The sequence below is a fragment of the Leopardus geoffroyi genome, chromosome B4 (genome assembly GCF_018350155.1).
Source record: "Leopardus geoffroyi isolate Oge1 chromosome B4, O.geoffroyi_Oge1_pat1.0, whole genome shotgun sequence".
Taxonomy (NCBI): Eukaryota; Metazoa; Chordata; class Mammalia; order Carnivora; family Felidae; genus Leopardus; species Leopardus geoffroyi.
The window spans coordinates 115,160,817-115,182,076 of record NC_059341.1 but is presented as its reverse complement, the minus strand read 5'-3'; the positions used below and the strand labels follow the sequence as shown (position 1 = coordinate 115,182,076).

At 41.7% G+C, this 21,260-nt stretch overlaps 1 long non-coding RNA gene across 2 annotated transcripts in view; it reads left to right on the top strand.

Annotated features, from left to right (window-relative positions):
- LOC123590401 overlaps window positions 1-21,260 on the top strand; it is a 103,114-nt gene that overhangs the window by 50,245 nt on the left and 31,609 nt on the right. The gene's annotated exons all lie outside the window — the stretch shown is intronic.

Sequence of the window (21,260 nt, the reverse complement as noted above, 5' to 3'; positions counted from 1 at the left end):
AGTTTTTTTGAATTTTTGCATTTGTAGTCTTTGTCATTACTGAGTTTTGTTTTGTTTTGTTTTGTTTCCTGAGTGGAAAGTAGAAAGGAGTGGAATACATGGACCACAGAAACTTTTGTCCTGCCTAAGCTGTCCCCAGTCAAGATACTGGGAGAGCTACAGCTCTAGACCCGAGTTTCTCATGCCATGATTGCCATGATAAGCTGTGAGGTACCGAGTGCGAAATGATTTATATTTCTGGAGAAGTGGCCAAGGACTCAGGGTTACTCCTGCAATAATGCTATTCTTGCTTACTGCCTTTGATACGGTCTCTTGAGTGGGAGAGAGTTACACAGCTGGAAATTGTAACCAACCTGAAGCGTCCTTGTCAAAGTCACACCCTTCAGCAAGTGACTTGCTAATGCTCACAGGAGGGGCAATAACCAATTATTGCAGTGCTTATAAGCTGTGACCTCATGATTTTTTCAGTTTTGTAAAAAAAATTCTTTCTCCCTGAGTATGAGGTGACTTATTGGGCTTCCAGAATGTTCCCCTCTCCCTTACCTACATTGTAAATTTTGTTTTGGCGTGTGTGCTCGCTGATATAGCACTCCATTTTCTTTTCAGTTTTATCTGTGGGCAAATTTGTAATGCAGAGGAAGGAAAAGAAAACTAGGATGGTATTCTAGAATTGAATACTCATGATTCCAAACTACAGGCACCCAGAATAAAGTTGTGCCCGAAAAGTCACACCATTTTTTACTATTTATCAAACTCTGTACATTATAAATTTTTTTAAGGATTTTTTAAGTTTATTTATTTATTTTGAGAGAGAGAGTGCGAGCAGGGGAGGGGCAGAGAGAGAGGGAGAGAGGGAATCCCAAGCCCCAATGCAGGGCTCGAACTCATGAACTGTGAGATCATGACCTGAGCCAAAAATCAAGAGTCTGATGCTCAACTGACTGAGCCACCCATGTGCCCCATACATGATAAATTTTCTATTTTAAACAATGATTTGTGTGTGCCTAGTCTTAAAAAGAACTTACATTATTAGTTGATTTAACAAATTTTATTCACACAGTATGTGCTGTGTGTAAAATGCTCAATGAGGTAACTTGGGCTTGTCTCCCCTAAAGCTTGTGACCTGCAGGTTGGAGGTGAGGAGGCGACAGTGTTGGGTGGGGGTGAGTAAATGACATAAATAAGTAATCAGGCAATATTTACATGTATTATAATACATGGTGTTAAGAGCCTCAGTAGGGTAAGCTTGGGGTTCCATGGGGACATATGGGGGGAGCACATAATGCTCAATGGAGGGAGTCATGGAGAAGTTTTTAAGAAGGAAGTTTTATCTAAGTCAAGATGTAAAGAAGGAAACGCATATTGACTTATGATATTACCTATAGAGTAGAAGTCTAGAAAAAAAATCAAGGTTCTTTTTACAAACTAACATTTAAAAACTTTAAATTTGGGGGTGCCCAGGTGGCTCAGTCGGTTCAGTATCCAACTTTGGCTCAGGTCACAATCTCACAGTTCATGAGTTCAAGCCCTGCCTCGGGCTCTGGGCTGACAGCTTGAAGCCTGGAGCCTGTTTCAGATTCTGTGTCTCCCTGTCTCTCTGCCCCTCCCCTGCTCATGCTCTGTCTCCCTCTTTCTTTCAAAAATGAATAAACATTAAAAAAATTTTTTTAATTTTATATTTTATTTGCTCTGTGTTCTTGTAAGATGCAGATATACTGTCCCTTATAAAAGCTTAGGGATCTTTAAGCGTGTGATTTCATCACTCATACATCCGTCACATGCTTCTGAATTCCATGCCCCCTTCCTATCTAAAGCAAAATGGCGCCAACTTATTTTACCTGACAAAAAATTAATTTTAAGATTTTCCATGATCTGCGTACCCAGCATGGGAACGTGTCCTGCATGAGAACAACATTGTCAAGTGTCTCACAATGAGAAAAGAAGACTGAGATTTGTTTATTCTATACTGACTATTCACTGAGGACTTACTATATACCAGAGTGTTCTACAGGCGGGAGATACGGCAGTGACCACAGCAACACCTCCGCCCTCAGAGTGCTTACGTTCTAGTGGGGGGAAATAGGTAAAAATGAGTTAATGTACAGATGTCAGGTAGGGATGCGTATCATTTAAAAAAGGCAGATGGAGTGATGAGATGGGAAGGGGCTATTTTAGCTAAGGTAATTGGAGAAGGTCCTATAGGGAGGTGATAAGTTAGCATAAGCCTTGAGGAGGTGGAGGAGTGAGCCATACAGCTCCCTGGGAAAAGAGTGTTCTAGGTGGAGGGAACAGCAAGTGGAAAGGCCCTGAGGTAGGAGTGTGCTACAGTTAAAGCTGAGTACCTGGAGGACAGGTGGAAAGTGATGTGGTGGTAGGAAAAATAACATTTGAACCTGGCTATTTCTCGGGAGGAGAGAGAAAGAAAGATTTGAGTAGTCTCTCAACTTTCCAATCTCTCTTAAGGAGCTTCAAAATTATGTTCTAAAGAAAGTAATAGTTCTGTCTAGAATCTAGATCATTGGTTCATATGCCTTAGAATATTTTTATTTCTATTTCTGATATCTTATAGACCTAAAGTAGTCATCTTCTGCCCAAAGTCACACAGAGAGTGAGTGACAGAGCAGAGTTTTGAACACAGGCTGCTGGCTCTGACTCCTGTGTTCTTACCAGGATGTTCACAGACCCTATGATAAGATAAATGTGATCCATCTCTTCTTGGAACTGGAGGAGGAAACAGGCATTAAACAAGTAATCGCAAACGTGATGCATCTTGCCAGCAAGACCTAATCTCATCTGGAGAAAGTGACGTTTAGGCTGAGGACTGAGGGAATGATCTAGATGCAAGAGATGTTGGTCAGGTCTCTCCCCTGCAGCTGTGGGAGCAGGTCAAGGCAGGGCGTCTGTGTCTTAGCTTGGATTCCCCCGGCAGTACCTAGCATCTTGCCCCAAACAAAGTCTAGACAGAAGGTGGTTTTTGTTTTGTTTTGTTTTTTAACTCCATCGAAATAAAGATATTTAATTCCTTCCTTATTGCTGACTGCTTCTGCTAGAAATCTCCTTTAGTCATCGTTTGTAAATCCCAGTCTTCACAGTGCCTTGTAAGGTCACAGAACCAAATTCTCCTTTCAGTTACCTGTAAGTGACACCCACTAATTTCAGTGGAAGCTACATGTATTTACTTGAGGAGAGAGTTTGGTCAACGGGATATTGCAGAGTAATTAATGACAGTTCCAGTCGCCACAAATGCACATTTAGTATCTGTAATCATTGTTTAAGAAGATTACATGCCACGTGAATTAGAGGCTGTAGGGCTGGAGCCACCTCCATGTTCCGATATCTGTCCCGTCCTCATCCTGTTCTCTGGGTACTTTACTTCTCAGATTAACACCATGTTGTTACTTTTTTTTTTTTTTTTTTTTACACCTGGTTTTCCAAGATTAAAAACAAAAACCACAGTTTAAAGCCTTTTTAAAAAGTATATGGAAGTCTGTTCTGAATTAAATTTGGGTGGAGGGAGGGGACCCTGCCAAATATTGCTCCCTGAGGATCTTTCCAAATTAGGACTGTCAGTCCAGGATGGTCTAGCTGAGGTCTGTCTGCTGCTGACTCCAGGGATCCATTCTGGCTTTGTTGGTCTGTTCTCTGTTTTCTTAGCACCATGCTCAGGAAGGAAATGTTGTTGTTGTGTCCTGCTTAGGCTGTGGTTTTGGATCTATGAATCATCTGGGTACTTCTCTGCATGTTAAAAAGTGTCTCAAAGAAAGAATAAATTTGTGTATGTTTAGTGGCTGGAAGCTGCAGGTTATAGGCTCAACTGTATAAAAAAAAAAAATTCTTTTAAAAAAATCTTTCCAGGAGCTCCTGGACGGCTCAGTTGGTTAAGTGTCCAACTCTTGATTTCAGCTCAGGTCACAATCTCACAGTTGTGAGATTGAGCCCTGCCTCAGGCTTAGCGCCAGGCATGGAGCCTGCTTAAGATTCTCTCTCTCTCAATCTCTCTCTCTCTCTCTCTCTCTCTCCCTTTCTCTCTGTCTCTCTACCACTTGTGCTCTCTCTCTCTAAAACAAACAAATAAACAAACAAACAAAAACCAGATCATAGACCTAAATCTAAGAGCTAACACCATATACTTTCTAGAAGAAAATGTAGGAGAAAATCTCTGTGACATTGGATTAGGTACAGTTTCTTATGTAGACTGCAAAGAGCTTGAACCATAAAGAAAAATTAGTAAATTGGACTTCAAAAAGACTAAAAACATTATCTTGTCAAAACATATAAGGAAATGACAAGGAAAGGCATTAATTAAAAGAAAATACGTGTAATGTGTATATTTGAAAAAGAACTTGTATCTGGATAACATAAAGTTCTCTTACAACTCAATAATAATAAAACAATCCAATAGTAAAATGGGGAAAATATTTGAATATTTGAGTAAATATATGGGTGGTCAAAAAGCACACAAAAAGACTCTCAACATCATTGGTAATTAGAGCACTGCAACTTAAAACCACAATGAGATACCACTACACCCCTACTAGAATAGCAAAGGTTCAAAAGACTGACAATAACAAATGCTGGTGAGGATATGGAGCAACTGGAAATCTTATACACAGCTGATGGGAATGCACAATGATAGAGCCATTTTGAAAAATGAAGTTTCTTAAAATGTTAAAATACACTTACCATATGACCCAGCAATACCACTCTAGATATTTACCTCAGAAAAATAAAAACATAGGTCCATGGAAAGACTTACACAGGAATGTTCATAGGATTATTATTTCATAATAGTCCCAAGCTGGAAACAATCCAAATACCCATTTAAAAATAAAAACAGGGGCACCTGGGTGGCTCATTCAGTTAAGCATCTGACTTGGGCTTGTGTCATAATCTGGTGGTTCAAGAGTTCAAGCTCTGCATCAGGCTCTGTGCTGATGGCTCAGAGCCTGGAGCCTGCTTCAGATTCTATGTCTCCCTCTCTCTCTGCCCCTCCCCTCCTCACGCTCTCTCTCTCTCTCTCTCTCTCTCCCTCAAGGATAAACATTAAAAAAAGAAAGAAAGAAAGAAAGAAAGAAAGAAAGAAAGAAAGAGAAAGAAAGAAAGAAACAAAAAGAAAAACAAAGAAAAAAGAAAATGGTCATATACAATGGAATATTGACAACTGTAAGGAACCAAGTACTGATACAATAACATGGATGAATCTCAAAAGCATCATTCTAAATGAAAGAAGCCAAAAACAAAATATCACATATACTGTGCTATATGATTCTATTTACATGCAATTCTAGAAAAAGCAAAACTATAGTAATAACAAGCACACCAGTGGTTTCTTGGGGCCAGGGGTAGAGAGGGGAATTGAGTGCAGAGGGGCACAAAGAAAATTTGGGGGCCATGGAAGTATTCTAAAACGTAATTGTGGTGGTTGCATGGCTATACATTTACTAAAATTCATTTACAGTTAAAATTGGTGAAATTTAGTATACATAAATTATATCTAAAGCTGTAAAAACAGTTAATTCAGAATAAATGCTCAGAGCTTATAAAAAGCAGCACATTTTATAAGGCAATATTTTGGCAGTTACAGAGGACAAAGGAGAAGCTGGTAAGCAAAAGGAGAATTTTTGAGGTTCACCCAGGAAAAACTTGTATTTGTAATGGCACCCCAGCAATCCTAGGCAATATAGCACACAACTTGGGACACTGTCTGGAAGCACAGGCAGAAATGTCAGGCACCAGAAATAGATTTCTTATCACCCTCACAGCAATCTCTGTCAGAGTCTACAGGCTGTGGCTTCTCTGCTTTATCTAGCTAGATAGGCCCTTAAGGGTTTCTCCTCAGCCACTCCCCGGAGGCCTGCAGGGGAGAGGTTGGCAAGTGTGGGGCAGCCCAGCCTTCCTGATCTGGGTTTGACTCACTGACACAAAAGGTGTCCTCTCAACCGTGGAACTTCTGTAGCTCTCCTGCCACTCTTAGTGTTTCTGTGTATACTGCTTTAGTTTTTACATTAAAAATTTTTTTAATGCTTATTTTTGAGAGAGAGAGACAGAGTGCAAGTTGGGGAGGGGCAGAGAGAGAGGGAGACACAGAATCTGAAGCTGATAGCTCAGAGACTGACGCGGGGCTCGAACTCATGAACTGTGAGATCATGACCTGAGCCAAAGTCGGACACTTAACCGACTGAGCCACCCAGGCACCCCAGTTTTCACATTTTAAAATGTGGCTCTGGCTACACTTCAAGTCCTCAACAGTCACATGCGGCTAGTGGCTGCCATATCAGCACAGAAGAGGGTCAAATGTTCTGAGGAACAGTTTAGGAAATGCTGATGTAGCTACACTCCCTCAGCACAGATAAAACTGTAAAGGCCTGAGGGTCTGAGGTGACTTTCTCGAGTTACAGACCCTATTAGTGTCAAAGGTGAGACCAGCACACAGGTTTCCTGACCCTCATGGGATAGTTCTTTTACTACACCGTGACTCAACCACAAATCTTTTCCTTTGTACAAGGGAGAAATCCAAGTTCCTTGCTTTGCCCGTCAGGAGAACTCTCTTGTCTTCCCTCCAAATTGAACTAGAATGGATCTTTGTCTAGGGACAGAGAAGGCCTGCATTTACAGTGACTATCCATAACCTTTCCTTCTACTGTGTGCTTCTTGGGATCTCTGCACTGTCCTTTCTTCCTAGGATTTGCACAGTATCCCTTCTTATTCACATCAGGGGCTCTTTCAGGCCATTGTGTACTAGGCTCCCTTATTGTGGGATCATTGTGATGGCCCCTGGCCACTGGGGCCCTGGATTGATGAGGATGAAAGGAATCTTCCATTCATCATCCAGTCAACAAATAGTTACTGAACACCTACTATGTGCCAATAGTGCCTACTATGTGCTGGGGATACACCAAGGAACAAACCAAGTCCTTGGCCACTGGAGTTTAGATTCTAGTGGCAGGAGATGGACAAAACACAGAGATGTAAATATATAGCACGTCAAATGGGAATAAGTATTACTGAGAGAAGATAAAATGAAATAAGGGGGAAGGGTTGCAAGCAATGCAGGTAGGTTGGGGAGTGAAGGATTCTTTTATTCTCTAAGTGTGCTACTTATTGATGGAAAGGGGGAATTGAGTTAAGGGAGATAACCTTCTGAGCTTATATTATTAACATGGTTTAAATGCCTTTAACACCTTTGTGAACATGGAGATCCTCTTAAGCACATGCTGTTCACCAGGGACTATGCTGAGTGCATGGTGTGAGTGTAGCAATTTAATGAGAAACCTGGGGTCTTTCCTACCTTAGTATTCATTTTCCAAATCTCTGTAGTTAAAAGATGTCAGGAAGGCAAAAATTGTTGTAATGAGCTGCCATTTATTGAAATCAGTCTCCATTCAAATATCCCTTCCTGTTTTGCTCTGCGATACATCTCGCCATGGGTCAGTCCCCTTTGTCGCTCATAACTGCATTGATTGTTAGAGATTTACAATGAAACCGTACAATGAAACTATAAAGCAGATGAATCACAAAAGGAAAAAACACAATTTGCTAAATATTTAGAATTTCGTGGAGTTGAGGAAAGTGATACAGGAGATACTAGAATTACTTGCAAAGCCATTGGCAAATGTAGATTTGGCATAATGTAACCTGCTGATGGTTGAAGAAAACAATGACCGGAAAACGACAAGTACTTCCGAAGGAATCATTCCACATCAAGGGAGCGGGAGAGGCCATTGCAAACCGATTACACCCAGAATATTTTTACAAAGTGTATATCCTGATAATGTTCCTTTGAGGTCAAATATGAAATGAACAATATCGTGTGGTGCCTTCATACAGTTTTGTTCGAAAACATTTAACAAAAACCTCCTAAGTAACTTATTTGGAAGGTTTTTGTTTTTCCTGAAACTAACTATACAGTTAAAACTTTGGAGTTCATTAAATGTAAGACAGTTTTATAATTTATATAGTTTTTAGTTCATTTTCCAAGAAAATGCTCCAAAACACCTGTTTTTCCATGACATTTTGGTGTATTCATTTTAAGTGACCTTTTCTAGATGTCAGTTACACTTGAATGACAAGAAATACCCTGTAGATGCTATTAGTATCTATACTTTTCAGGTGGAGAAACTGAGATATGAAGAATTTAAGTAATTTGCTCAAGGTCACGTAGCTAGTAAAAGAGGCTACAAGAAACCTAACCAAACTGAATCCAGACCACCTCTCCACTACCCAATACTGCCTCCTAGAGGGGTCACATTGGTTTAGCTTAGTCTTGACAAAAAACAAAACAAAAGAAACTAAAAGCCTTGCATAAAAAGATGTTTAGTACCCATTTCTTGTGGACCTCACAGGTAGGAATGATTCTACATGAAATATTTTGGCTCAAGGTGGTTTTGAGCTCAATGAGCACATTGTTTATTGTCTCGCCATTATAGTTTATACAGTCTAAAATGTTTGAAGTCTGAACCACCTAACTGCCAGTTAAAGCTTATTATCTTTGTGTTCGCTTAACCTCTGCAGGACATATCAGGGAAGTTAAACATATCTGTTATAAGTGTTGGGTATCTAATTGCCTTACCTTATAGCTCAGCCAAAAGGCAGACCTAAATAAAGAAAACCTCCCACCTCACAATAACATACTGTCTTCGTACATCTCTCAAGCAGAGGAAAGATAATGGCCATGTATGATTTTAGTCAAGACTGCTGATTTGCAGTCTCTTCAGGAAATTGTAGTGTTTCCCAGGACAATATTCCTAGTCAAAATAAATTAAACCTGAAGCCAAAGTGATGACCACAGTCAAAGTTAATGACACTGTGTGCTTGGCTGGAAACAACCGGAGGAAGACTAAGTTATCATTGGGGACAGTCCACCCTGTAATCCCTCTTTATTCTCTGATCCTTGTTACCAGTGGGGTTCGAAGAAAATAAAGTTTTCTCTTTAGGTACTTTGTAGGTAGGGCAGAAAACCCTTGGCTATGATGAAATGGAGTCTAGGATAGAAGGAGATATGTTTTAGAGAAGGGCCCAGCTGTTTATTCACTAGTTTCCACTTTTGAAAGACTATAAGGCAATCCTATAATATCTTTCTGGATACAGAAGGTGGATAGTGTGCTGCTGTCTGGTAACCATGGCCACACCAGCTTGACAGATGAAACAGAGAGAAAGTAAGGCTCATCTTTATTAGATGGGAAACTGCCAACATTAGTAGATCACTAGCAATCCCACTCCTGGGTTTACACCACAAGAATTCTAAGCAGGAACTTGAGGAAATATTTGTACACCCAAGTTTACAGCAGCACTGTCTGCAATGCTGAAACATGGGGACAGTGGAAGTGTATGCTGACAGATGAGTGGATAAGTAAAATATGGCATATACATAGACTAGAGTATTATTCAGTCTTAAAAAGGAAGGAAATTCCGACTCATGCAACAACATGGATGAAACTTGAGGGCACTGTGCTAAGGAAATGGCCAGTCACAAAAGGACACATTGTGCATGGTTCCACTCATGTGACGTAGAGTAGTCGAATTCATAGAGACAGAAAGTAGTGCTGGGGTTGCCCGGAGCTGGCAGGGAGAGGGAGTGGGCAGTTAGTGTTTGGTTGGCTTGGGGTTTCAGTTCCGGAGGATGAAGAAAGGTTCTGGAATTGGAGGATGTGGTGATAGCAGAAAAATGTAAATTGCACTTAAAAAATGTAAGTGTACTGAATGCCACTGAATTATATGCTTAAAATTGTTAAAATGGTAAGTTTTATGCTATTAAAATGTATATATACATAGAGAGAGAGAGAATGGTGAGGGCGGTGAAGGGGATGAGGAGTGAAGAAACACAGCTCTAAGATTTTCCATATTGTGGTACGAATATTATTTAAAAGTAAATTGTCACTGGGGTGCCTGGGTGGCTCAGTCGGTTAAGTGACTGACTCTTGATTTCTGCTCAGGGCATGATCCCAGAGCCATGGGATCAAGCCCTGTGTCAGACTCTGCCCTGAACATGGCACCTGCTTAAGCGTCTCTCTCTCGCTCTCTCTCTCTCTCTCTGCCCCTCTCCCCTCTTGAGCCCTCTCTCTCTCTAAAAAAAAATTTTTAATTAAAAAAAAGAAAGAAAGAAAAAGTAAACTATCACTTAAAAGTAAAGAGAAGATCTGCCAGGTGATAATGTACTATGTTACTGAGTGCTTCCTAATTGCCAAGGATTACATTAAGGGCTTTATGCACAATAACTCATTTATTCTTTACAATGACCCCAAGGGGGTGGGTAATGCTATTTTACCCTTATCTAATTTAGCAAAATGAACCATCTACCTAAGCTGTGGAGCTGGCAAGTACCAACAGTACTAGAGTTTGAAACCAGGATGCCTGACGAGCACAGTGTTCCTCAAACATCAGTGTGCATCTGAATTACCTGGGGAGCTTTCTGAACCCCAGATTGCAGGGCTCTGTCAGAGTTTCTGATTCACTAGGTCTGGGGTAGGGCCCAGGGATTTGTGTTTCTAACAAGTTCCCAGATGATGCTCATGTGGCCGTTGGGCACCACACTTTGAGTAGCCTGTGGAGTAGCCCGTGACTTGCTCTGTCCAAGAGGAGCCTGGGGGAATGGCACAAGGTAAACAGATGCACTGAAAGGAGCTACAGCAGGTGTGTGAGGGTGGGGGGTGGGAGATGAGCAGAGTTCACTTTCTCAGCTGTGCTGCCCTCTTTGCTATAACACAGGGGCAGCTTCCAATCTGTACAGCAAGGAATGAGTTTGGAGTAGAATGGACAAAGACTGATAGAATTATACACTCTCATCAGTCTTTTTTTCCTAGTCTTTTTTTCCTAGTCTATCCAAATATTCAACCTCCTTCCAGCTCGAGGTGAAATCCCATCCAAGGCTGATCTCTTGGTTCTCACACCTGAGATTGTTTTTAGACTCCATGTTACACAGATTAGAAATTATTAACCTCTAATTGATTTATGTGCTTTTGTCCTTCTTCAGTTAGTTTAAAAGATTTCTGAGGTCAAGGATAGTGGCTTGGGGGCGCCTGGGTGGCGCAGTCGGTTAAGCATCCGACTTCAGCCAGGTCACGATCTCGCGGTCCGGGAGTTCGAGCCCCGCGTCGGGCTCTGGGCTGATGGCTCAGAGCCTGGAGCCTGTTTCCGATTCTGTGTCTCCCTCTCTCTCTGCCCCTCCCCCGTTCATGCTCTGTCTCTCTCTGTCCCAAAAATAAATAAACGTTGAAAAAAAAATTAAAAAAAAAAAAAAAAAGGATAGTGGCTTGTATTCATCTGGGACTCCCAATGTGGCTAGAAGAGTCTTAGTCAGTCTAGCTGTATAATCGATGATTATTCAGGAAAAAAATAGTCAATGAGTTAAGGATTACCATTACATCAATATTAGTAAAAATAAGAGTAAACGTATAATGAAAATACTGCAGAGTACTTAATGTTGGTTAGATGCTGGCAGTTCTGTAGCTAGTTCAAACGATGACCTTGGAGGGAAACAGAGGAGCCTCTGGCTCAAGACACCACACCGACATCCATACAAATCTAAGAAGCCTGCAAGAAAATGCAGCCTGGAGTTTTGCGACAAACATCTTACACAACTCGTGTGTGTTTTGGATGGCTCACACAGGCTCACTGTCCCCTTCCAAGGCAGGTGATGGTCACCATAAATATCAATACTAACAGCTCTCCCACTGTATCTGGTGCATAGTTCTATAACCATACTTACACAATATCCTATAATTTTCTAATCCCTGCTCTTTCTCCCACATTAGATTTATTAGTGAGTGCCCTGAAGGTAAGCACTATGTTTTATCTTTGCATCCCTAGGGTCTAGGGAAGTATACTGCCTGTAGTAGGCCCTCAAAACAAATGTTTGTTGAATGAAGTAATAAGTCTTCATTATGAGACAAAATCGTCGGTATCACGTTGTTTGAAGCTCCAGATATGATGGTATACAATAAAATTCTTTGAAGTTTACTTTGAAATGCCTTGGAGAAATAGAAAGACAATAGGCATGTTCAAGGGAGAGAAGGTTGATGGTGCCATCCAAATTTTGGTAGTTCACCTTTGCAGAGTCCTACAATGATACTTCTTAGCAGTCCCACCAGTGATCAAGGATGGCAGATGGATAGTTTCATCCTCCTCTTACACGTGAGAAAATTGCTCTTGTCCCAATTATATAAATTTCACATTTTGGGGGGTATTATTTTTCCTTGGTGATTTTGTCAGATCAGGACACCTTGTTTCCACAAACAATTGTGGAGTTCATGCTGAAGGCTGTTATGGGGATATTCTATCTGAGAAATTATTATGGAAATGTAACAAAACTCATAAATGCCTTATTCTCTTGAACATACTTCTTCATTTGACCTCCTAAAAATACCTACTTATCACTTGGTCTTTGTGTTAGTCATCAGCACTGTTCACCAGATATTGTCGGTGTCCCGCCCTCCCTTACCGACATAGGCAAGGTTGTATTTCCTTGTCCCCCCTGAAGTTAAGTGGGCTGTGTGACTTGCTCTGGCCAGTGAAGTATGAGTAGCGGGATATGTGTCACTTCCCGCAGAAGATTTATAGCCTGCGTGCCATTTTCTACTTTATCCTCCCCCATGCACCGGTGGTGGGTCAAACCAAAGCCTCCATTAGCCCAAGGTCCCTGAGTAATTTCTGTGAGTCATATATTCACATTCATTATTAATGAGAAGTCAAAATGATCAAAGGAAATGTTTCTTTGAAGTGCCTTAGTGAAATAACTGGCTAGACATGTGTATTTCAATTTCCCCCCTTTTCTTTGAAGACGTTTCTTCACAGTGCGTTATGATCTGCGTGAGCAAGGGTGGCTTCAAAGGCCTATTCCAGGTCTGCCGTCCTTCTCAGTGTAAACACAAGTCTACTATGCCTTTGATTAGTGCCCTTCACACCCATCCGTCCCTGTCATTGTTGGGGACCCTAGACACACAGAATTATAAGTTTTGCTCAGAGAAAGGCATTTATTCCTCAATCCAAAGAGTTATCTGAAAGTTTTGTCTGCTTCCTAGTCCTTCCTAGCTAAGTCACCCTACATCTTTTGCCTCTCTTCTGTTTTTTGTTTGTTTGTTTGTGTGTTTTGTTTTTAGTTTATTTGTTTTGAGAGAGAAAGAGAGGGAGAGAGAGAGTGAGCAAGGGAGGGGCAGAGAGAGAGAGAGGGTGAGAGAGAATCCCAAGCAGGGAAACCAAGAGTCGGATGCTTAACCTACTGAGCCACCCAGACACCCCTCTTCTGTTCTTGATTATTCCACATTGGCTCCCATTAGCACAGACATCCATTGCTGTCCTTTCTTTGCTCATATCCAGAGCTGGGCTGCGACAGATACCCTAAAGTACAGGTGACTGGCTAACCATTGGTCTTTGTGACTACTGATCATGCTTCCTCTCCTTGGGCTTGAAGCCAGGGATGACCTTGGACAAAGTTACTAAGTAAGTTAACTTTGTTCTCAGGCCCACACATCTCTCTTCACTCTTGGGTGACAGCACTGCATTAGACTTCTAGGGATTTAATCTCACACTACACTAACTAGCTGTGTGACCTTGAGCAGATGGCCTAAAAACTCTAAACATCAGTGTCCTGATGACATAAGAGCTGGTACCAGTCTCTTTCTCAAGAGGTGATTGTAAGGTTAAATAGCATAACACATATAAATGCCTGGCACATGGTAATCTCTTGATAGATTTTAACTTTATTAGTATTAGTGTTGGTGTTGGTATTTGTGAATATTAGTATGAGTATGAGCATGGGTAAGGTGTAAATGACTGACAAGGCTTGACTGCGTACCTGTTGGGCTGTTGGCTGCACACCTGTTGGGCTGTGAGAAACCTGGTGTGTAGGAGGCTGGTGCACACCTCAACATGCTCTGTTTTCTCTATTCACTGATGTATGCAGTGCGACTCTTGTGAAATAGTAAATAGTTCATTTCTTTGTGAAAACAAAGTTTTAAAAAGGATATCAGCGGGTACCCGTGATGCAGATAAAAGTAATGAGCTCTGAGAAAGTGATGGTTCTTAGCTGGAAAATGATCAGTCAAGTGGGATAAATGGAAAGTGGAACTTTAAGCCGGGCGGTGCCCAAGACTGGTGAAGTGAGTGAGTCCCCCATTCATGTTCCATGGAAAACATGGTTTGTGAAACTGTTTGAGAAAGTACTCCAGCTAGCATGAAAATTGCTGATCAGATGAAACATGAAATTGCAGCGGAACTTGGAAACACAAAAGGGGTGTGAGACCATATTCCAGAAGTGCAAGTCTGGGTGAATCTGCAATGTAGAGGAAGTGAGGGGCCAGTTTGAACATCCTATATTTGTAGACCAAGGGACTGATGTAAGGCATCAGGTATATTCCTGTCCAAAGTCAAGAGTCAGCTTTAGTTTGTTGGCTTGCCTCTGCATTGGCTGATGGGCCAAGGGTTTGGTACTCACTGCTACCCCTCCCCCAAACTAGCCCCGTGCCTGGCATGTGGTAGGTATTGAGTAAGTGCTCAGTGAGTGAGTAATTAAGTAAACCCATCTTGGGAGCCAGGTTGCGAGGACTAAGTGGGACTAGCAGCTGGGAAGCTTGTGATAGAACGGTAGACTATGACCAGAGTTTCTGCCCAGGGACAGTGTGGATGGAGGCATCTGGAGTGAGGCCGGCCCCTACTGAGGCATTGTGAAGTTTGGAGGTCTGCAGGGACCTCGTGTCCAGCTCTGCAAAACTTTACTCGTTCCACTGATGAAGATGCAGGAGAAGGGGTAAGGACAGCAGGCACAGCCACCCAGGAGGTTAGGGGACACCCACAGCTTTGTGGGAAGCCTGAAAGCCAGCTGGTGCCAAATCCTTTCAAGCCTCAGAAGGACGCCCCCACTTGGAGGATTAAGTTCTCCGTGTTTAGAGCATGTTGTGAAAACTCTACCTAGTTTAAGGTACCCAAGGCTCTTACTGGATACGGTAGTGAGCATTTTCTGAGCCCTTCTCTTGTGCTAAGTGTTTTATCTACTTTGTCTAACTTAATTCTCAGAATAACCCAAAGGCGGGTACCACTATTCCCATTTTTAAAGATGGGAACTGAGGCTTACGAGGGTTTGCCAACTACTAAGCCATAGATCAGGGGTTTGAATCCATGGCTGTATGGTGGCAAAGTCTCACGCCATCAACCACCAAGAAAATTTCCTAAGTTCATTTTGTTTTTAGGTGAGGATGCGTGAGTATATGTGTGTAAGTATAAAATATCTTTCCTCATTCCATGGTTCCCCTACACATGTTGCTTCCATTACTCCCTAGCCACACCCTTACATTTCTGAGGCTGGGGGACACAGACTGAGACAGACAAGCTTTAAGGTGGCCCCCATGAACTCCGCCTCGTGGGGTTCACACCCTCGTATAATCCCCTTCCCCTTGAGTGTAGGCAGGACCTGTGACGTGCAGCTAACCGATGGAATGTGGCAAAGACCACAGAGTGTCACTCCGTGATTATGTTAGGTTATGTAAGATACCATCTTGCCAGTAGACTCACACTAGAGTCTCTATATTCATTGCTAACTTTGAAGAAGCAATTTACCACAGTTCCTACAGTGGCAAGGGAGTAAACTCAACAGCTTGAGGGAGTTTGGAGACAGATCTTTCTCCATTCAAGCCTCTGATGAGACCCCAGCTCTGGCCAACACCTTGACAGCAACTTTGTGAGACCCTGACCCATAGGAACTATGTGATAATATGTGTTGTTTTAAGTCACAAAGCTTGTGGTCATTTGATACACATCATAGAAAACTAATACAGAAATCATTGCTTGGAGAAAACAAAACCAAACCCTGCTATTGGATGATTAGGCAGACATGGACATAGGGTCCAGAGGATGGTGCAAAGCCATTTTCAGGCTTTTTCCATTGGTGGAAATTAGTTCATAAGAACCTCCTCCTCAGTGAGTAATGGGGCAGCAGGGGTAGGAATGAAGTACAACTTTCTGTTCTGCCTCCCCCTGTTCTCCAGCTGGCCCTCTGCCTCTCAGTGGTCTCTGGAGTCCTAGCTCCCAAGCCCTCAGTGAAGATGGGCTGTGGAGGGAGGGCTCCCCTTGAGCCATTCTGCCCGCTGGAGGGCCGAAAAGGAAAATGGCTCACCTGGTATGGTCTCAGGGTAAAGCATCTACAAGATAAACATCTTCCTTTTACAGATATTCGTCACTTGTATTGTGTATTTCTCTGCATTGCTCTGCCAGAAGATTCTCTTTCTTCCCTCCATGTTACCAAAGACCCCTTTCTATTATGTTAATTGATATAAAACAGTTGTTAATTCCCTCACCCCCAGGAACGAGGGGAAAGAGGAAAATTATTCCAGACCTCAGCTGTTGTCAGAAAAGAAGGCTTTCTATTACTAAGTGTAGGGAAACTACAGGTTAAAGGCTAAATTCCTTTGGCTATAATATGATAATAAAGCTTTTTTTATATAGAGAAGGATCAAAGAAAGCCTGTGCTTAAACCAACTGCATGTGCAAATACAATCCCTGTTCCTCTTGCTGTGACATGTTTGTGCTGGCTGAAGCCTGAAGCATTCTAAGACTGAAGGGCACGGGGGTTTGGGCGGAGAGCTGATCCTGAGCAGAGAGGGCAGGTGACCTATTGACTGCAAACAAATCCCCTCCCCGCAAGCAAAACAATTGTGCCACCGTCTTTCGTCATCACGCTCAGTTGAGGGGTGCTGACAGAGTGTGTGTTTAGCCTGCTTTGTTGCAAGGAGGAAAGGGAGGGTTGCTCCATCCTGGATAAGGAGGCCAAGGTGGCATTCCTGTATTTTTGTTGGATCCCTTTGCACGAACAACCTCACCTGTCAAAACATGATGGAAAATGGAAACGGAACAAAGGAGGAAGAGGCAGGAACCAGTGAGAAGATGGGCTGATCCAACCAGGGCCTTAAAACACAATCTGTGAAATATCTGATTGTTCATTTTATAGCTGTGGAACTTACTGTTTTTGGCTAAATTGTGTTTGTGTCTGTGTATGTGTTCATATATTTATCTATGACTAACTGTAGGATCATCATGTCTAGGCCAATGAATATTCTAAAATACGGTCGTGCATGTAAATGTAATCATAAGTAATTTCTAGACAACGAGAATCAAACATATTAACTTGCTTTGTACAGCGTCTTTCACCACCTAACTATGGCTGGTAATTTCCAGCTTCGTAAGATATAATTTTACAAAGTGCTTTCACAGAGTTGACTCACTGAGTGGCCTGAACACTTGCTCACCCTCTTCTCTCAGGACCACCCCCCGCCCCCGACAAACTGCCTCCCTTGACTTCCAGACCTTGTTCAACAACTGTGTCCCCCCAAATTTTATGACACTCAAGTCACTACAATCGGACACAAAGCCTGCTCCCCGCTGCCAGCACCTCTGGGACTCTGAAGCTGCCCCCTGCCCCTCACTTGGTGATCAGCTAATGCAATATTTTCTGTAACCTTAACAGAAACCCAGAGATCTCCAGAGGATATTTCTTTCCCCACAGCTTCTTGAAGGGTAGGATGTTTTTTTGTTTTGCTTTTTCTTTTTTAATGTTTATTTATTTACTTTGAGAGAGGGAAAGAGAGCATACATGAGCAGAGCAGGGACAGAGAAAAAGGGAGAGAGAGAATCCCAAGCAGGCTCAGTGCTGTCAGCACAGAGCCCAATGCAGGACTTGATCCCACAAACTGTGAGATCATGACCTGAGCCAAAATTAAGAGTCAGATGTTCAACCGACTGAGCCACCTGGGCACCCCTAAATTCTGCCTTTTAAAAAGAATGATCTACAAGCCTCGTCTCATCTTAATTTTCTTCCTTGTCTAGCTTAGAGTCCATATCCATTGATATCACTTCCTTAAAAACATTCTTGGCTCCATGGATATTGATAGTAAAAAATAAATGTTCACCTAAATCTCACATCTTATAAAAAAATTAATTCAAAATGGCTTATAGATTTAAATGTAAAACTATAAAACTTTCAAAAGATGACATAGGAGAAAGTCTTCAGGACATAGGTCTTGGTGATGTGTTCTTAGATATGACACCAAAAGTGCGATCCATAAAAGAAAAAAACCTGAAAAGTGGGACTTCCTCACACTTTAGAAGTTTTGCTCTGCAAAAGACACTGTTATGAAAAGACAAGCAAAATACTGGAGAAATATTTGCAAATCACATATCGGACAAAGGACTAGTATCTACAATATATAAAGAAATCTCTAATCTCTAAAAAGAAACTTATAACTGGAAAACTGCCAAAAAACATGCAGAGACTTCACCAGAGAGGATATGTGGATGGCTAATAAGCACTTGAAAACATGTTCAGTATCGTTAGTCGTTAAGGGAAATGCAACTTAAGACTATCACTATATACATATTAGAACAGTTAGAACAGTTAAAATTAAAAGAGTGACAACATACTGACATAAATAAATGGATGAATCAGTTAATAAATGGAGGGGAATAGACAAATCTTTCACACAGAATTCCAAATAATTTATATTTGGTACTCCACCCTCTGGGTGCATATGTCTTCACGTAAGTGTGGGCTACACAGGGTGACTTCTTCCAGAGAGCACAATATGGAAAGGGAGAAAAAAGAATAACTTTACAAAGGAGAAATCTAACAAACACAACTTCAGGTGATCAAGGTCAATATCAACAGTGATAAAGTTGTGTTGATAGTATGTATCCTTGATAGGATGTGATGAAAATAGCCCTATACTGCTGTGCTCTTCCTACCAAAACTCCACACCCCCAGGCTCAGGCATGAGAAAAACATCAAAAAACATCAAGAAATCAAGTAAATGTTGAATAGAGACTGGAAGGCAACATTTCTGTCCCTAAAGCCAGCGCTTTTTCCACTGTGCTTAAAAATTTTTTTTAATTTAATTTTTTTCTACATGATATTTATTTATTTATTACATTAAATATAATTTATTGTCAAGTTGGTTTACATACAACACCCAGTGCTCATCCCAGCAGGTGCCCTCCTCAATGCCCATCACCCACTTTCCCCTCTCCCCCACCCCCCCCCATCAACCCTCAGTTTCTTCTCAGCATTCAAGAGTCTCTTATGGTTTGCCTCCCTCCCTCTCTGTAACTTTTTTTTTCTTCTTCCCCTCCCCCATGGTCTTCTGTTAAGTTTCTCAGGATCCACATATCAGTAAAAACATATGGTATCGGTCTTTCTCTGCCTGGCTTATTTCACTTAGCGTAATACCCTCCAGTTCCATCCACGTTGCTGCAAATGGCCAGATTTCATTCTTTCTCATTGCCAACTAGTATTCCATTGTATATATAAACCACATCTTCTTTATCCATTCATCAGTTGATGGACATTTAGGCTCTTTCCATAGTTTGGCTATTGTTGAAAGTGCTGCTATAAACATTGGGGTACAAGTGCCCCTACGCATCAGCACTCCTGTATCCCTTGGGTAAATTCCTAGTGGTGCTATTGCTGGGTCATGGGGTAGATCTATTTTTAATTTTTTGAGGAACCTCCACACTGTTTTCCAGAGTGGGTAGTCTCTGAATCTGTCAATGTCACATGGTCTGAAACAGCCCAAGGGTCAGTGTGGTTGTAGACTGAGTTCACATCCAGCAGAAAGCACCTTTGCATTTGCAAATTAAGCACAGTGGCATTCCCACCACCAGTTTCCATTGTGCTTAATTTGCAAATGCAAAGATGCTTTGTGATGGATGTGAACTCAACCTACAACCACACTGACCCTTGGGCTGTTTCAGACCATGTGACATTGACAGATTCCAAGACTACCCACCCACAGCAGGGGTTCCCAACACCTGGCAGGGACAAAGTTTATACTCCTTTGAACTTGGAGTCCTTAGAACCCTTAGATTGAAGAAATGTCCATCTTCCCTCCATAATGGCAGGGAGGGCCAAAATGGTTCTGTCCTAAAATGAGGAGCAGTGAGTGGAGAGCACCCTCAGCTTGCTTCCTTTGGGCCCCAGCCACTCAGCAGCTTTCCTACCTGTCTACAGTGGGCAAAGTGGAAGAAAAAAGGGCTTGGGAACATGGGGGCTCTTGTTCCTTAGCATCAGGGTTTGCCTAGACTATTTCAAATTAATCACAACAGTATTCAGACTGATATTTTCACTAGTGCTCAATATAGAAGGGAATTTTTTGATAGTGACTGGTATAAAAATGAAACACCAAAACAAGCTGCATGATATAGCCTGTCCTCATAATACAATCGCACACAAATGTATCAAATACATACAGACAGTGCTACCTGATTAAAGGAAAACTTGCACCAGGGAAACACAACATACATGGTATTATAAAATAAAATTTAATGTTGTAAATGTTTCTGTATTTACAGAAAATCATAAATGTATCCTTTAAAATTATCTCTGGTTAACAAATAGTGTTTCTTGGGAAGAGCTCTCTTTTGTTCTGAAATTATGAACTTCCTATGCTTTTGGTGTTGAAATATCCTTTCCTTTCTGAAATGTTGGAAATGGTAGCTTTTTGTTATTGTTGATGTTGGCAAAATGAACAATTTGGCAAGTCAACTGTTCGTTAGCTCTCTCCATTGCTTTGGGAGTTTTACTGTCCTAAAAAAACTTAAGTCTATGAACCACTAACCTAAGAATGCTATCATTCTGAAATTTAAGATGATGAAATAGACAAAATTAAGAGGAATTCTACGTAAATTAAGGACTCAGGGGCCTCTGGGTGGCTCAGTCCCTTAAGCATCTGACTTCAGCTCAGGTCATGATCTGATAGTTCGTGAGTCCCACATTGGCCTCTCCCTCTCTCCCTCTCTCTCTCTCTCTCTCTCTGTCTCTCTCTGGCCTTCACTCACCTGCACCCTCTCCATCTCTCTCTCTCTCTCTCTCTCAAAAAAAAAAAAAAAAAGGACTCAACATTTGGCTGGTTTCATTAGTTTGTGTTTCACATAATCCATTGTGTAAAATTTCACTTCCTTCTACTGCAATAGTAGGTTAATTTATAAACACCAATGGTAGAAATGGGAATATAGGGGCGCCTGGGTGGCGCAGTCGGTTAAGCGTCCGACTTCAGCCAGGTCACGATCTCGCGGTCCGTGAGTTCGAGCCCCGCGTCAGGCTCTGGGCTGATGGCTCAGAGCCTGGAGCCTGTTTCTGATTCTGTGTCTCCCTCTCTCCCTCTCTCGCTGCCCCTCCCCCGTTCATGCTCTGCCTCTCTCTGTCCCCAAAATAAATAAACGTTGAAAAAAGAAATTAAAAAAAAAAAAAAAAAAAAGAAACGGGAATATAGTCTAGCTGCATAGAA